The sequence below is a fragment of the Meriones unguiculatus genome, chromosome 6 (assembly GCF_030254825.1).
Source record: "Meriones unguiculatus strain TT.TT164.6M chromosome 6, Bangor_MerUng_6.1, whole genome shotgun sequence".
NCBI lineage: Eukaryota > Metazoa > Chordata > Mammalia > Rodentia > Muridae > Meriones > Meriones unguiculatus.
Window position 1 is genome coordinate 99412458 of NC_083354.1, and position 16330 is coordinate 99428787.

At 38.8% G+C, this 16330-nt stretch overlaps 1 pseudogene; it reads right to left on the reverse strand.

The window, feature by feature from the left end:
- LOC110540406 (histone-lysine N-methyltransferase EZH1-like) overlaps positions 1–15625 on the reverse strand; it is a 35228-nt pseudogene extending 19603 nt beyond the window's left edge.
- Between the last annotated feature and the right edge of the window lie 705 nt (positions 15626–16330).

Genomic DNA, 16330 nt, shown 5'->3' on the forward strand with positions numbered 1-16330 from the left:
TCACAAAGCAAGCCTCAACAGATACAAGAAGATTGAAATAATACTTTGTATCTTGTCTGATCACCATGGAATAAAGCTGGACCTCAACAATAACAGAAATAGCAAAAAGCCTACACACACACGTAAACTGAACAACTTGTTACTAAATGAGAGCTGGGTCAGGGAAGAAATAAAGAAAGAAATTAAAGTCTTTCTAGAAATCAATGAAAATGAAGACACAACATACCCAAACTTGTGGGACACAATGAAAGCAGTGCTAAGAGGAAATTTCATAGCACTAAGTGCCTTCAAGAAGAAATTCGAGACAGCTCATTTAAGCACCTTAATGGCTCACTTAAAAACCCTAGAAAAACAAGAAGCAGACACACCAAGAAGGAGTAGATGGCTGGAAATAATCAAACTCAGGGCTGAAATCAATCAATTGGAAACAAATAAAACAATTCAAAGAATCAATGAAACCAAGAGCTGGTTCTTTGAGAAAATCAACAAGATCGACAAACCCTTAGCCAGGCTAACTAAAAGGCAGAGAGACACCACCCAAATCAACAAAATCAGAAATGAAAAGGGGGATATAACTACAGACACTGAGGAAATCCAAACAATCATTAGGACTTACTTCAAAAGTCTATATGCCACAAAATTTGACAATCTAAATGAAACAGACAATTTTCTTGATAGATTTGACTTACCAAAGCTGAATCAGGACCAGGTAAATCAACTAAATAGACCTATATCCCCCAAAGAAATAGAAGTGGTCATCAAAAGTCTCCCATCCAAAAAAAGCCCAGGACCAGATGGCTTCAATGCAGAATTCTACCAGACCTTCAAAGAAGAGCTAACACCAATTCTCTTCAAACTATTCCACAAAATAGAAACAGAAGGAACATTACCAAACTCATTCTATGAAGCAACAGTCACCTTGGTACCTAAACCTCACAAAGACTCAACAAAGAAAGAGAATTTCAGGCCAATCTCGCTTATGAACATTGATGCAAAAGTACTTAATAAAATACTTGCAAACCGAATCCAAGAACACATCAAAGATATTATCCAGTATGATCAAGTAGGCTTCATCCCAGGTATGCAGGGGTGGTTCAATATACGGAAATCCATCAATGTGATCCACCATATTAACAAACTGAAAGAAAAAAAAAACCACATGATAATCTCCCTAGATGCTGAAAAAGCATTTGACAAAATCCAACATCCATTCATGTTTAAAGTATTGGAGAGATCAGGGATACAAGGCACATATCTAAACATAGTAAAGGTGATATACAGCAAGCCTATAGCCAACATCAAACTGAACCGAGAGAAACTTAAAGCAATCCCAATAAAATCAGGGACAAGACAAGGCTGCCCACTCTCTCCATATCTCTTCAACATAGTGCTGGAAGTCCTTGCTAGAGCAATAAGACAGTTGAAAGAGATCAAGGGGATACAAATTGGAAAGGAAGAAGTCAAATTATCACTATTTGCAGATGATATGATAGTATACGTGAGTGACCCCAAAAACTCTACCAGGGAACTCCTCTAGCTGATAAACACCTTCAGCAACGTGGCAGGATACAAAATTAACTCAAAAAAATCAGTAGCCCTCCTGTATACAAAAGACAAAAGGGCTGAGAAAGAAATTAGGGAAACAACACCCTTCACAATAGCCACAAATGACATAAGGTACCTCGGAGGAACCCTAACCAAGGAAGTCAAAGACTTGTATTAAAAAAATTTCAAATCTCTGAAGAAAGAATTAGAAGAAGATATGATAAGATGGAAAGATCTCCCATGCTCATGGCTTGGCAAGATTAACATAGTAAAAATGGCCATCTTACCAAAAGCAATCTTACCAATGCAATGCCCATCAAACTACCAACACAATTCTTTACAGACCTGGAAAGAAAAATTCTCAACTTCATATGGAATAACAAGAAACCCAGAATTGCTAAAACAATCCTCTACAATAAAAGATCTTCTGGAGGTATCTCCATCCCTGATCTTAAGCTGTACTATAGAGCAACAGTTTTAAAAACTGCATGGTACTGGCATAGAAACAGAATGGTGGATCAATGGAACGGAACAGAGGACCCAGAAATAAACCCACACACTTACAGACACCTGATCTTTGACAAAGACGCCAAAACCATTCAATGGAAAAAAGATAGCATCTTCAACAAATGGTGCTCGTCCAACTGGATGTCTACATGTAGAAAAATGAAAATAGATCCATACTTATCACCCTGCACAAAACCGAAGTCCAAGTGGATCAAAGACCTCAACTTAAAACCAGACACATTAAATCGGCTTGAAAAAAAAGTGGGAAATACCCTAGAACTCATTGGTACAGGAGAAAACTTCCTGAATAAAACACCAACAGCACAGGCTCTAAGAGCAACAATCAATAAATGGGACCTCGTGAAACTGAAGAGCTTCTGCAAAGCAAAGGACACCGTCATCAAAACAAAGCGACCATTTTGGGAAAGAATCTTCACCAACCCTTTATCTGACAGAGGACTCATATCCAGTATATATAAAGAACTAAAGAAGCTGAAAAGCAGCAAACCAAGTAATCCACTTAAAAAATGGGGAACAGAGCTAAACAGAGAATTCTCAGTAGAGGAATATCGAATGGCAGAGAAGCACTTAAAGAAATGCTCAACCTCACTAGCCATTAGGGAAATGCAAATCAAAACAACCCTGAGGTTTCACCTTACACCCATGAGAATGGCCAAGATCAAAAACTCAAGTGACAACACATGCTGGAGAGGTTGTGGAGAAAGGGGAACACTTCTCCACTACTGGTGGGAATGTAAACTTGTACAACCACTCTGGAAATCAATCTGGCACTTTCTCAGACAACTAGGAATAGCGCTTCCTCAAGATCCAGCCATACCACTCCTAGGCATATATCCAAAAGAGGCTCAAGTACACAAAAAGGACATTTGCTCGACCATGTTTGTAGCAGCTTTATTTGTAATAGCCAGAAGCTGGAAACAAGCCAGATGTTCCTTAACTGAAGTATGGATGCAGAAATTGTGGTACATCTACACAATGGAACATTACTTCACAATGAAAAATAAGGAAATCATGAAATTTGCAGGTAAATGGTGGGATCTGGAAAGGATCATCCTGAGTGAGTTGTCCCAGAAGCAAAAAGACACACATGGTATATACTCACTCATATAGACATACAACATAGGACAAACCCACTAAAACCTGTTCATCTAAAGAAACTAAGCAAGAGAGAGGACCCTAACTAAAATGACCAATCCCCATCCGGAGGCAAAGAGGATGGACATCAGAAGAAGAAGAAAACAGGAAACAACCTAGGAACCTACCACAGAGGGCCTCTGAAAGCCTCTGCCCTACAGACTATCAATGTAGATGCTGAGCCTGATGGGCAACTGTTGGGCAGAGTGAAGGGAATTTTATGTAAGAACTGGGAAATAGTAAGAGCTGGAGAGGACAGGGTCTCCACAAGGAGAGCAACAGAACAAGGAAATTTGAACACAGGGAACTTCCCAGAGACTCATACTCCAACCAAGGACTATTCATAGAGATAACCCAGAACCCCTGCACAGATGTAGGGGCAGTTCAGAGTCCAATTGGTTTACATAGTAATGTGAAGAGGGACTGCCTCTGACATAATCTGATTGGCCTGCTCTTTGATCACCTCCCCCTGGGGGGGAGCAGCCTTACCAGGCCATAGTGGAGGACAATGCAGCCACTTTTGATGTGAACTGATAGACTAAGATCAGAAAGGAGAGGAGAACCTCCCCTATCAGTGGACTTTGGGAGTGGCATGCATGCAGAGGGAGGAGGGAGGGTGGGATTGGGAGGGGAGGAGCGAGGGGCTTATGGGGGGATGCAGAATGAATAAAGTGTAATTGATGAAAAAAATAAATTAATTAAAAAAACTAAAATGAAATTGGACAACATATATGCAATATCAATCCATGATTTAAAAAAAAAGAAATTTTATTTTATTCTTTTTTATCTGATTTTATTTTGCTTTTGTGCCTCATGCCTGTATATATTGAATATTAAATCATCCACCAATGATAAAAAAAAAAAGTAATCTGGGGTTAAATTTTCTCATAATGCAAAGCATCCTGAGTCTGTGGGCAGTTTAGCTCCCTTGGCCCCTGGAGAGGAAGGTGGTTATTATGACCAGTCTTATCCACTGTTGAGTTTTCTCCTAATTTTGAAGTCCCAAGTCACATGGAAATGGCATGTTCTTAAAAGAAGGAAACTACAACTGCCAAGTTTGGCCAGCATACTCTAGAGAGTATTTGCCAGAGCATTTTCTTGTCTGTCTAAGCATTTGAAGGAAATTTTCGTCTCCAATTAGCTGAACTGCATTGAGTCCCAAATGCTGTAATACTCAGCAAGTTCATTTCAAGCTTAGCAAGAAAATTAATTACTAATTTGAAATAAGTCATTAGCTTTAGGCAGAAAGAGCTAGTTTTCTCCTTATGCTCTAGAAAACAAGGAAAGGTAATTAAAACAGTGATTGAAAAAGTATCATAAGTAAACATTTAAAATAACACCTCTCAAAATAATAAAAATCAAACTCAATAAAAACAGAATTAGTAAGGTTGGCAAGATAATGTCTATATCATCTGAACCATGAAATCCTCCTATTAGCTAGAGTCTAGTGTATCACTCTAAACCAAAATCTCAAAAACAAGTGGAATTCTCCCAGGCTGAGAAACAATGGCCAGAGATGCTGATCTTCTTTAAGCTTTAAAAAAACAACACTCAAGAAAGCTATGAATCAAATTGTCTCTAAGGGTCTTGGAAAAAATAGCTATTATAGTCACTCTTTCTGGAATTTTGCATCCAACCTAATTGAGAGGCAAGACAATCAAACTATGTTCTTAGAGTCTTTACCTGGTCACCATCCTCAGAGGAGACAGCTGCACAGAGCTACTATATGCCCAATATTTCTGCCTAGTGGCAATACTTTCTTTTCTTTGAAATATATATATTTTTCCATGATAGGTAATGTAAAAACAGTATTAGCCTTAGTAAACAAAATAAATTATGACAGGAAAATATCCTCTGTGTTGAAATAATCTTTTCAACTCATTTCAGTATTATCATTTTTATTCCTCAATTTTTGTTAAGGTATATTTTCTGAATTTCTTCTGTGCTGGGGTCCTTAAGCACTCCTTATGCATCATAGTTGAAAGCAGATCATCCATGTAGGTGTTGAGTCAATAATGAGAAAAGTTTCTCAAGATATAGACAAGGAATACTGATTAAGCATAAACAGTAAAGGGTGATTAGCAAGAATGAGTAAGGCAAGCATACAGCTGAGGCATGCTTCTTCTGCTGATACCATCCAAAGAAACCAGAGACCACTGGATATGGCCTCACATTCCATCTCTATACAGCAGTAAGTTATTTGATGACACTAGAAATTTATGAGGTATCAGCTTAAAGTGAAGAAAGCTTACTTTTGCTCAGGGTTTGAGCAATAGTCAGAGATGACTTTGACTCGTCAGGCACAGTGCATCTTGGTAGATACATGTAACGAAGATAGGTTCTATCGCCTGCCCTTTTTGAGGAAACAAACTTTGACATAGAAAGCAGAGGGGTCTATAAATACCCTTTAATAGCAAAACTATATTGGCTCAACTTCTTCCCATTAGACTCTACCTCATGAAAATATCACCATCTCTTGAACATGCTAACAGCTGAAGACCATTCCTTTCTCATATAGGCAGTTATAAGGTAGTCAGTTTTTTTTTATTTTTTATTTAACTTTTATTAATTACACTTTATTCCTTTTGTATCCCCCCATAAGCCCCTCTCTCCTCCCCTCTCGGTCCCCCCCTCCCCCCCTTTCTGCATGCATGCCTCTCCTCAAGTCCACTGATAGGGGAGGTCCTCCTCTCCTTCTTTCTGATTTTGTTGTTGTTGTTGTTGTTCTCAATGCAGTTTATTCAGGAAGCTTGAACAATCTTCTGACACTGGGGAAAGCCAGCCCACAGCTTAAAATAGCCTCTGGGTAGCCAACCCCAGCATGCCTCGTGGGCAATGCAGATAGGTCCATATACATGGAAGCAAGCCAGATCCTCAGCCTTAGCCAAATATGGAGTTGTTTGTGACAGGGAGCACTCACCATAGGGAAGGTGGAAGGCGGAAACCAGCTCCATCTTTAAGGTGCGGCATTACACAGCTCTCTACAGTTCCCCTCTTTGTTTTAGACGCATCAGGCGAGAGTAGAGGTCTGATCTCTGATATTAGAAATAAATTGGGACTTTGTACCAATGTTCATTTAGGTATCATCCACCCAAAGAGCATAGGTGGGATCCATATTAATGCACTTTGAACTTCTGTGACTACACTTTTCATTAATGAATATATTTTTAATTCTCAGACTCGTGGCTCTCACTCTATATTCAGAAGGAAGCTTCAGTATTCAAACTTTTCTGACTACATTTGGATATAGTTTTGGATCTGTTTTCTTTTAAAAAAAATTCTTTTTACTTAGTTATTAACTTTACCGGCCCCTGCACATCCAGTCTCATCAGAACTGTGTACTTCCTCCCTCACCCCGCCCAGGTTAGTTGAGACTGTTAGTCATCTTGTGGATCTCCTGTTCCCTCTGAGCCATTCTGTCCTTCTCCCCCAGTCTCCTACAAGGCTCCCAATGCTCTGCCCATTGTGTGACAGTGACTCTAGGTTTCTGTTTCAATCCCTTGCTGGGCAAAGACTCTCAGAGGACAGCCCTGCAAAGCTCCCATCTGCAAATACATTAATCTCTTTTCTCTTTTACATTTAGTTTGAACAAGTTTCAACTACCACTATTGCCCCTCCCTCAAAGATGTCTACTTTTATAACAGCTGACATAATCCTGCTGTTGCTTCCTAGGCAATATTATTCTTTCATGTTTAAAAGTGATACTGAAAAATGTTTGATATGTAAATGAATGTACTTTAATAGACTAGTTTGATGGATTAAATGTGTGCAAACACCTGTGATTTCATCACTCAACAGCTGTAAACACCTGCAAACGTTTTCAAACTTGATGACCTGTTTCTTTGTTACTGATTTTTGTCATGTGATCACACAATACAAATACAATCTAAATTTATTTGTAGTACACAGTGTTCTACTACCAATAATACATATTATGTTCTTGACTTCAAATTTTCTTTGAAATGTATTTTATGTTGTTAAATATTTTATAATATTTAAGTTTGGATTTGATATGGCTACAGCTATATAATCTAGAGTGAACAATATTTTTTTTTGTAAGAAGCAAAAAAAAAAAAACTTTCTTTTGTATGTTTGTTGTAAGTTTAAAGTGAATTTTCTAAAGACTCCAAAGACTATAATTGTAATTCTGTTATCCTGAAAATGAAAATAACTCTTGATAGAAGTTGTTAATATTGCCAAGAACAGACTTTTTAGTAGGGGTTTTCCAGTTATATTAGAGCTTAATTTCCAAAGCAATTTTGATATTTACATTAATTTTTGTCTAGTTAAATTAAAAAAAAATGTTGTCAACATTCAATTTTGAATACTTTCCTTTAAACTCTGTTCTTGGATATGCAAAATACAATAAATAATAATGTAGACATAGTCTTTATGTTGTCTCTAATCTACAATGGCAATTTTTGCAGTTTGTCTAATAAGGGCTGAAATAGTAACAAAGCTGTATGAAAATCAGGGAGAATTGGCATTTAGCTCTCTTATTTTAGAAGTCTACAAAACAGTAGCATTTCATCTGGGTGTCTAAATAGACATTTGTCACTAGAAAGGACATTTTGAGTGGTATGTACATTGTAGTAAGAACAGAATGGAACAGAAAGGCAGTACTGGGATACTAGGGTCAGATTGAAATGGATATTAAAATGTTTCAAGTTTTGCATGAAAACAAAAAAATATAATTTATTACCTTAGTGAATAAAATGTGGGCAATGGAAATCCTTCATGTTTCATATGGCTCATAAGTATAATACAGGCACAAGGCCTTGTTCACTGTCCTTACACACTGCTTGGCTATTATGATGTCTCTGTTGATAGCTGGGAGACTGATGTCTCTTGTTTCAAGGACTACATAATTTTGTATTACTTATGGTCCAGAAAGAAACAGTACAGGACCAAATAAATTATATCCTTGTGTCCTTCACTTATGTCTAATTGTATAGCTACTGAGAATATTAAATTCAAACTTAAAAGCTTCACTTACAAACACAGGATTCCTACTTTCATAATGTTGTTATTTGTATATAGCAACCCACAAATTTATACACATTGTATATGTATATATACAACAACATACAAATTATATATGCATACACACATATACAGTCAGGTAATGTGATATTTCTGTTCCTAAAATAAAAATTAGTTCACAGAGGAAAAGATGTATTAATTCAGTATCTTACAGAGTCATGGAAAGTGAACAACTCTATTGAATGAAAAATAGGTTAAGATAGAAATAAAGAAATTAAAGACATTTTAGAATTCAATGAGCCTAGCATTAGTGGTGTATACCTTTAATCCCAGGACTCAAGAGACAAAGTCAGGTGGATCTCCCAGTGCAGTTCTCAACTGGAGCCCCCTCCCTCCTACCCTCCCAGTCTGGTCTACAAAAAGAGTCCAGGACAGTCATTACTACACAGAGAAAACCTGTCCCCACCATACACACACACACACACACACACACACACACACACCCTACAAAACAACAACAACAAAACAAAATTCAATGAAAATACATACAGAGCATAAGCAAATTTAATGGACACAATGAAAGCAGTGCTAAGAGGAATGTTCATAGCAAAAGGTGCCTTTATAAAAAAAAAGAAAGAAAAAAGGAAGAAAGGAAGGAAAGAAGGAAAAAAGAAAGAAAAAAGAAAGGATGAGATCTATACTAGCAACTTATCAGCTGGACTGAAAGCTGTAGAATAAGAAAAAAAAAACACACCAAAGAGGAGTAGATGACAAGAAATATTCAAATTGAGGGATGAAATTAGTAAAATAGAAACAAAGAGCTCAATACAAACAATCAATGAAACAGAAAGCTGATTATTTGAGAAAAATCAACAAAGATAGAGAAGCCTTATCCAAACAAACTAAAAGAGAGAGAATATCCAAATTTACAAATACAAAGGAGAAAAGGAAAATAACAACAGACACCAAGCAAATCCACAAAATCATAAGGACATATTTTGTGCTCCAAAAAAACCGGAAAATCTAAAAGAAATGTACAATTTTCTCAGTAGGTAACACTTCTCAAATTAAATAAAGATTAGGTTAGAAATTGAAGTAGACCTATAAACTCTAGTGAAATAGAAAAGTCAGTAAAAATTTCAAACCTGAATTAACCCAGAGCCAAATGATTTTAGCACAGAATTCTACCAGGCTTTCAAAGAAGAGTTAACAAAGATTCTTTGAAAAAAAGTTTTTTTTTTTTTTTTAACAAAATCACTGCTGAGTTCATTTGAAAAGGCCACAATTATCCTAATCCCCAAACCATATAAAGACACAAAGAGAATTACAGACCAATTTCCCTTATGAACTTAAATGCAAAAAAATATTCAATAAAATACATTGAATCTGAATCATATACATCATCCAACATGAACAGGTAGGTTTTAAACCAGGGATAATTCAATATACAGCAATCAGGAAATGTAATCTACCATATAAACAAAACACAAAAATAAAAATCACAGATCATCTGTGTGATTAGATGCACAACAGGCCTTTGACAAAATCTAACATTTCTTTTTTAAAAAAAATTATTTATTTTTATTAATTACAGTTTATTCACTTTGTATCCCAACTGTAGCCCCCTCTGAATCCCATCCACCCTCCCTCTCCCAGCCCCTGCCCCTCCCCAGTCCACTGATAAGGGAGGTCCTTCTCCCCTTCCATCTGATCCTAGTCTATCAGGTCTCATCAAGACTGGCTACATTGTGGTCTTTCTATTTCTCTGTGGTCTGGTAAGGCTGCTCAGCGCCTCATGGGGAGCTGATCAAAGAGCCAGCCACTGAGTTCATGTCAGAGACAGTCCTTGTTCCCATTACTAGGGAACCCACTTGGACACTGAGCTGCCATGGGCTACATCTGTGCAGGGGTTTTAGGTTGTTTCCATGAATGGTCCTTGGTTGGAGTATCAGTAGCAGAAAAGACCCCTCTGCCCAGATATTTTGGTTCTGTTGCTCTTCTTTTGGAGCTCCTGTCCCCTCTAGATCTTTCTGTCTCCCCGTTCTTTCATAAGATTCCCTGTACTCTGCCCAAAGTTTGGTTATGAGTCTCAGCATCTGCTTTGATACCCTGCAGGGTAGAGTCTTTCAGAGTCCCTCTGTGGTAGGCTCCTGTGCTGGTCCATGTTTTCTCCTTAATGATGTAAGCCCTGGAGTGATTAGGGATATAAGATATATACCTAAAAATAATAAAGGCAATGCACAGCCAGCCTATATCTAACATCAAATTAAATGGAGAGGAATAAAATCGGGTCCACTAAAATCAGGGACAAGATACAGCTGTCCACTCTCTCCATATCTATTCCACATAGTATGTGAAGTTTTAGCCAGAACAATAAAACAAGTGAAGGAGGTCAAGGGGATATAAATTGGAAACAAAGAAGTCAAAACATCATTATTTTTAGATAATATAATTGTATATATCAATGACTTAAAAATTCTACTAGGAAACTTCTCCACCTGATAAAACACTTTCAGCAAAGTGGCAGCATACATAATTAACTCAAATCAGTAGTTTTCCTATATATAAATGACAGGTGAACTAGTAAAGAAATCAGGTAAACAACACCCTTCATACTAGCCTCAAATATAAAATATCTTGAAATAACTCTAACCAAGCAAGAGAAAGACTTGTAAAATAAAATCTTCAACATATGATCATTTCACTAGATGCAGAAAAGGCCTTTAAAAATTCTAAAACCTCATTGTGATGAAGAGATTAGGGGAGCAGAGGACTTACCCAAATATAAAAATATCAACTTCTAGCAAGCCTATAGCCAACATCAAGTAAGATATAAATTCAAATCAATTCCACTGAAATCATGGAAAAGAAAGGTGTCCCCTTCTCCATACCTATTCAGTATGGTGCCTGAAGTTGTTAGAGCAATAACAACTGAAGAAAATCAAGGGGATACAAATTTTAAACGAAGAAGTCAAAGTATCTGTATCTAAAGGTGACATGATAGTACATGTAAGTATCCTCAAAAATTCCACCATGAAACTCCTACAGCTTATTAACACTTAAACAAAGTAACTGGATAAAAATTAGCTTCCAAACTCCAGTAGCCCTTACACATACAAATGACAAATGGACTGAAAACGACATAAGGAAAACAAGACATTTCACAATAATCTCCTCAAATAGTATTTAAAAAAAATCTTGGGATAACCCCAACCAAGCAAGTGAAATACTTGAATGATAAAAACTTCAAGTCTTTGAAGTCTTTATCTATCAAAAAAGAAGATATCAAAAAGAAAGGTACATGTTCATGGATCAGTAGGATTAAGATAGTAAAAATGGTGAGCCTACAACAAGGAATCTACAGATTCAATGTAAATGCCATCAAAATCCAACATAATGTTTTCCATAATGACTGTACAAGTTTATGCTTCAACCAAAGGTAAGTAAAGGGTCCTATTTTAGCTCATTCTGTTCATTTTCGGTTGTCACTTGTTTGCTTGATTTTAGACATTCTAACCTGGGCAGGAAGAAATCTATGTTGTTTAACAGAAAGTAGTAACTTCAGAAACCTGTTGGCAGTCTGGCTGTACATATTTTCAAATATTCAACAATGTTTAGTCTAAATTTTATATCTAATTTGATAACTTAAATTTAGTTCTTTTTCTTTTTATTTTATCATCTTTGATTATGAACAAATAATTACTGGAATTAACATGTTTAATTATTCTATTACCTTTTTACTTAATTTATTTTTAACCCTTACTGTATGAGACAGGTAACTCTCAATTTTCCATAATCTAAGATTATCTAAGAAATAAATCTCATGAGAGACTGACTATATCAAGTTGAACTGTAAGAAGTTATCTTAACTATTTTGATTTAAAGTGATAATTGATCTTCTTACGAAGGTCAGTGTTAAGTCAAAAATCTCTGCACAGATACATACACAATCAGCAAGAGTGTCATTATTTCAGGAAAGCAAAAATCTTGCATGCAGGGGACAGCCACTTTACAAAATGGTGAACTCAGTAATGTTAGCTGATAGGCCTTTTTATGGGTAAAGAGGGAGAATTCCAGAAGGTGTTAGGTAATTTAATATTGATTGGTAGGTAATAAGGCGTTTATGTGGGTTGGTTTTTGACTGGCTTTTGCCCAGGTGACCAGCAGACAACATTCTTGTGTCTTAAAGATTTAACTGTAAGATCGATTACCTAAGCCACATAAGGGTAACAAGCACAGATGGCCAGTCTTGAGATGAGTTTTCTCCACTTACCTGCAGTTATCTCCTAGATGCCCTCTCTTCTGATTGGCTGCCCCTTGTGGGGAGGATTTTTATGGTCTGCCCTAGAAATGATAACCTCTTGGAGTCAGGCCTCTATCAGGCCTGGTCTTATAATGAGGATCAAGCACAAAATGGAGTTAGTCAGGTCCTCTCATTCCCTCTTTGAGTTGTACTGTGTGCTGAATCATATGCCCACATGGGTGACTGCCTCCTGGATGATGGAGTTGAGATGTTCATATTGAGATCATAAGCTGAACTGTGGAAATGCACTCTAGCAGAGATTTCACTAGTGTGTTTATCATGCAGAGTCCACATGTGACGAAACACATTAGTGATTCTAACAGTGCTGACACCAGTGTAGTCAGCCAGGGGAACCAAGAAAATAATGCCTCATACCAATTTTGATTTTGTTGTCTAAATTTTGTTCTCTCCTCTAGGCTCTTGCAGACCGGACCATAGCTAGGCTCTCTCTAACAATTGCCTGAATTGTTATAAAAACAACATCATCCTCTGAGGGTCTGTCAAAGCCCTCTTTGTTGTAGGAAGAGCAAGTTTATTCCTCTTCTATTTTGTAGTACTGCTTCTGCCAGTGAGGCTAATGACTGCTCTAAGTGATTGATAAATGTTTCCAACTGAGCAAGGTCATGTAAGGTTATATGATGACTGGAAAGTCTGGTCTACTTTAACTTAGGCTGTTCCACCAGTACTGATTCTTGCAGCTGTGCCAGAGCCAACTAACGTCATGAGGAGAACAGCAAAGACTGGGAAATCCTTTTTTTCTCTTTGATGATCTGGAACCATCTCCTTATAGGAGCAGAAAGGAAGGTGACATACTTCAGGAAACAACGTAAACAAAATGCACATGCTGGGATTTTGGAGAATCTGTTGGCGGATACAAGGGATTAAGCTCGTGATGGGACACAAAGTAGGAATTGCCGTTATCTGTGGCAATAGTATGGTTACAAAAATGTTTAAGGTGAGGTAAGCTATTTAGTTTTCCCCCTTTTCCCATCACACACTGTCCCTTTCCAGTCGTGGCTTGAAGGGTTAGGACTGTGGGCTTTCCCTAGGACCACCTTGGTGGCTTTTTGAAGGAGTTGATAAACTTCCTGTGGTGATCCAGCCAGTGTAGTATGGAGGCCTAGGAACCAGACTGAGCCAGAAATCTTCTCTAGTGAGGTTAGTGAAAGAATAAATGAAATTAAAGGTGAAGTTAATTAATTAATTTTAATTAATTAAGTTAATTAAAATGGAAGTATTCTAGGCCCCATGGAGGTGCATAAGAACTAGAGGCAAGACTGGGTCCATGAGGAAGAAGGTGCCTGAAGCCAAGGCCAGGGTTGTAGTTTTGGGGACAGCATCACCTGAGCTAGGTAGGGAGGACAGGCTGGGACAACTTGATTCTGGATCTGAAGGAGGAAACCCACATTATTTCCAGACCAGTATAACCTCAGACTTCAAATGTTTCTGTCCTCACCATCTGCTCCTAAGTCCCCTCACCGTTATTGAGATGGATATGATGTTGCCTTTTCCCAATCAAGTCAAGGCCTGTTTGTTGTTCTGCCTATCTGGATAAGATCCCTGTTAGTGTGTACCCATGGGGCATTGGTTTTACAACCCCACTTATGGCAAAAGAACTTTCTTATCCCTCCAGAAGTTCCATAGTTATTTGTCCCTGGGCAAACACAAAATTGGTTGGTCACTAGTTGCTGTTCTTGGCAATTGCTTCTGCAAGTTGCCAAGGCATTCTCTTTGTCCTGATTCACAGGGACATTTCTGTATGGAGCTGGCCAGGGCACAAAGATGGAGGTAGAAGACAGGAAAATCTCAGGGCCTTGGAATATCCATTTGATGGTAACAACTTGTGCAGGGTTGGTGTCCAATGTAACGTGATCCCTGAGCAGAGCAGTCATGAGGATCATTTGACTGGTGGAAGAAACCTTTTAGGGTCCTGATGAGAACTTGTCTACCCACCATTGTTCCAGTCCTTTTCCTAAGGAGCAGCAGAGGGTGTGGAAGGTAATGTTTGAATCCTGAGCTTGGGGAGATCTCGTGGGTGAGCAATAGCTCACCACAGTTTAGGGCTGGCCTCAGGTATGTAGTTGTCTGGTCTGCTTGTGGGTGGACATGCTTTATGTAGAAATGGTGTATCCAGGCCAGGACCCTGTCAACCCTCACGACTGTTGGTGTGGTCAGGATTATGCTGTATGGTCCTATCCATCTGGACTCCATCATCCCTTTTTGGTATCTCTTGATGATCACAAGGTCTCCCTGCTGGAACCCATGTGGCATGGGTTTTATCATAAACTGCTGGCAGCTGGGGCCTGAGGCACTCCTATACCTAGAACAAAGCTTTTTGGGAAGAAAGAAACCTTTGCTCATCAAGTTTAGCTAGGAGTTCCACTTTTATGTTGGGTAGCAGGGGTGGGGTCCTAGAGTTCTTGGTCTCAGAAGGGTTCAATGCTAAAGTATAGGGGCAAATTTTGATCCCATTATGTTGGTCTGGTTGTTTCCTCTAGGGATGGATCTCCCTTTTGCTATCCAGGGCTTATTTGACTGCTGCTTTTTCCAGCATCCAAACTTCTTGCAGGAGGTTTAGGATCTCCTATTTGTTTCTGACAGTATTTCCTTCTGAAGTACGAAACCTCCTTTCCTTGTAGATGGTGCCATGAACATGCATGGTTGCAAAGACATATCCGTCAGTGTAGATATTAAGTCTTTTACCTTGGCCTAGGTGTAGGACCTTAGACAGGATTATCAATTTAGCTTTTATGGCTGACATACCTGGAGGCAGGACTTCTGCACACGTTTGAATCCTTGGCGGTCAACACAGCCCCTGCATATGGGTTGCTGTCTTTGTTGAAGGTCCTGTTGTCCTTGCACCACATTAATTCTGCTTCTTCAAGGGTAGAGTCCTTAAGGTCCAGTCTCGTCCCTTGTAGGTGACTCAGAATCTCTGAGCAGTCATGGAAGGGACCATCCAGGTCCAGGTCAAGGAGTAAAGGTACTGCTGGTGGTGAACTAGATTCTGGGAAGGTTCAAGAGCATGGCTTACTAATGAGTTAAGCTGGCGTTGTTCACTCACCTGTCAGTCAGATGCCTGAGAACTCCTTTGATGGCATGGGGTGTGGTCACTTTAATGGTCTGGCCCATGGTTAGTATGTCTGTCTTTGACCAACAAGGTGGTAGTCGATATTATTTGGACATACAGGAACCATCCAGTCATTACTGGGTCCAGTGGTTCTGACAAATAGGCCACTGGTCTCTTCCAGGGCCTGAGAGACTGTGCAGGACACCTTTGACTACTCCTTTCTTTTTGTCCACATACAAGCTGAACAGTTTGGTGACATTCAGCAAGGTCAGTGCTGGAGCCTCTAATAAGGTTCCATTTCCTCACTTCATTACAATGAGGTCTTCCCTCCCTGGGTTGCCTCATACATGGGCCAGGCCAATTCAGCAAATGTAGGAATCCAGTCTACAAAATTCAGCCAACTCCAGGAACTCCCTCACTACACCTGGCCTTTGGTGGTTTGGAGGATCCTTAGACTCATTTCTTTTGACTCTGACAGACACCCATTTCACCCTTGAGAATATATCCCCTATAGGTTACGTCAGGCTGACAGAGCTGAGCTTTCTTCTCAGACACCTGACACCCTAGATTTCCCAAAGTTCTGAGGAGTTCTTCAGTGGCAGCTTTGAAGGCCTCCAGGGTTTTGGGGGCAATTAGCAAGTCATCTACGTACTGCAACAGACTGCTCTTTGGGTGGGCTTGCCTGTACTCACTCAGATCCTTACAGAGAGCCTCATTGAAGATGTTGGGGGGAGTTTTTCAATCCTTGAGGGAGCTGTATATAGGTT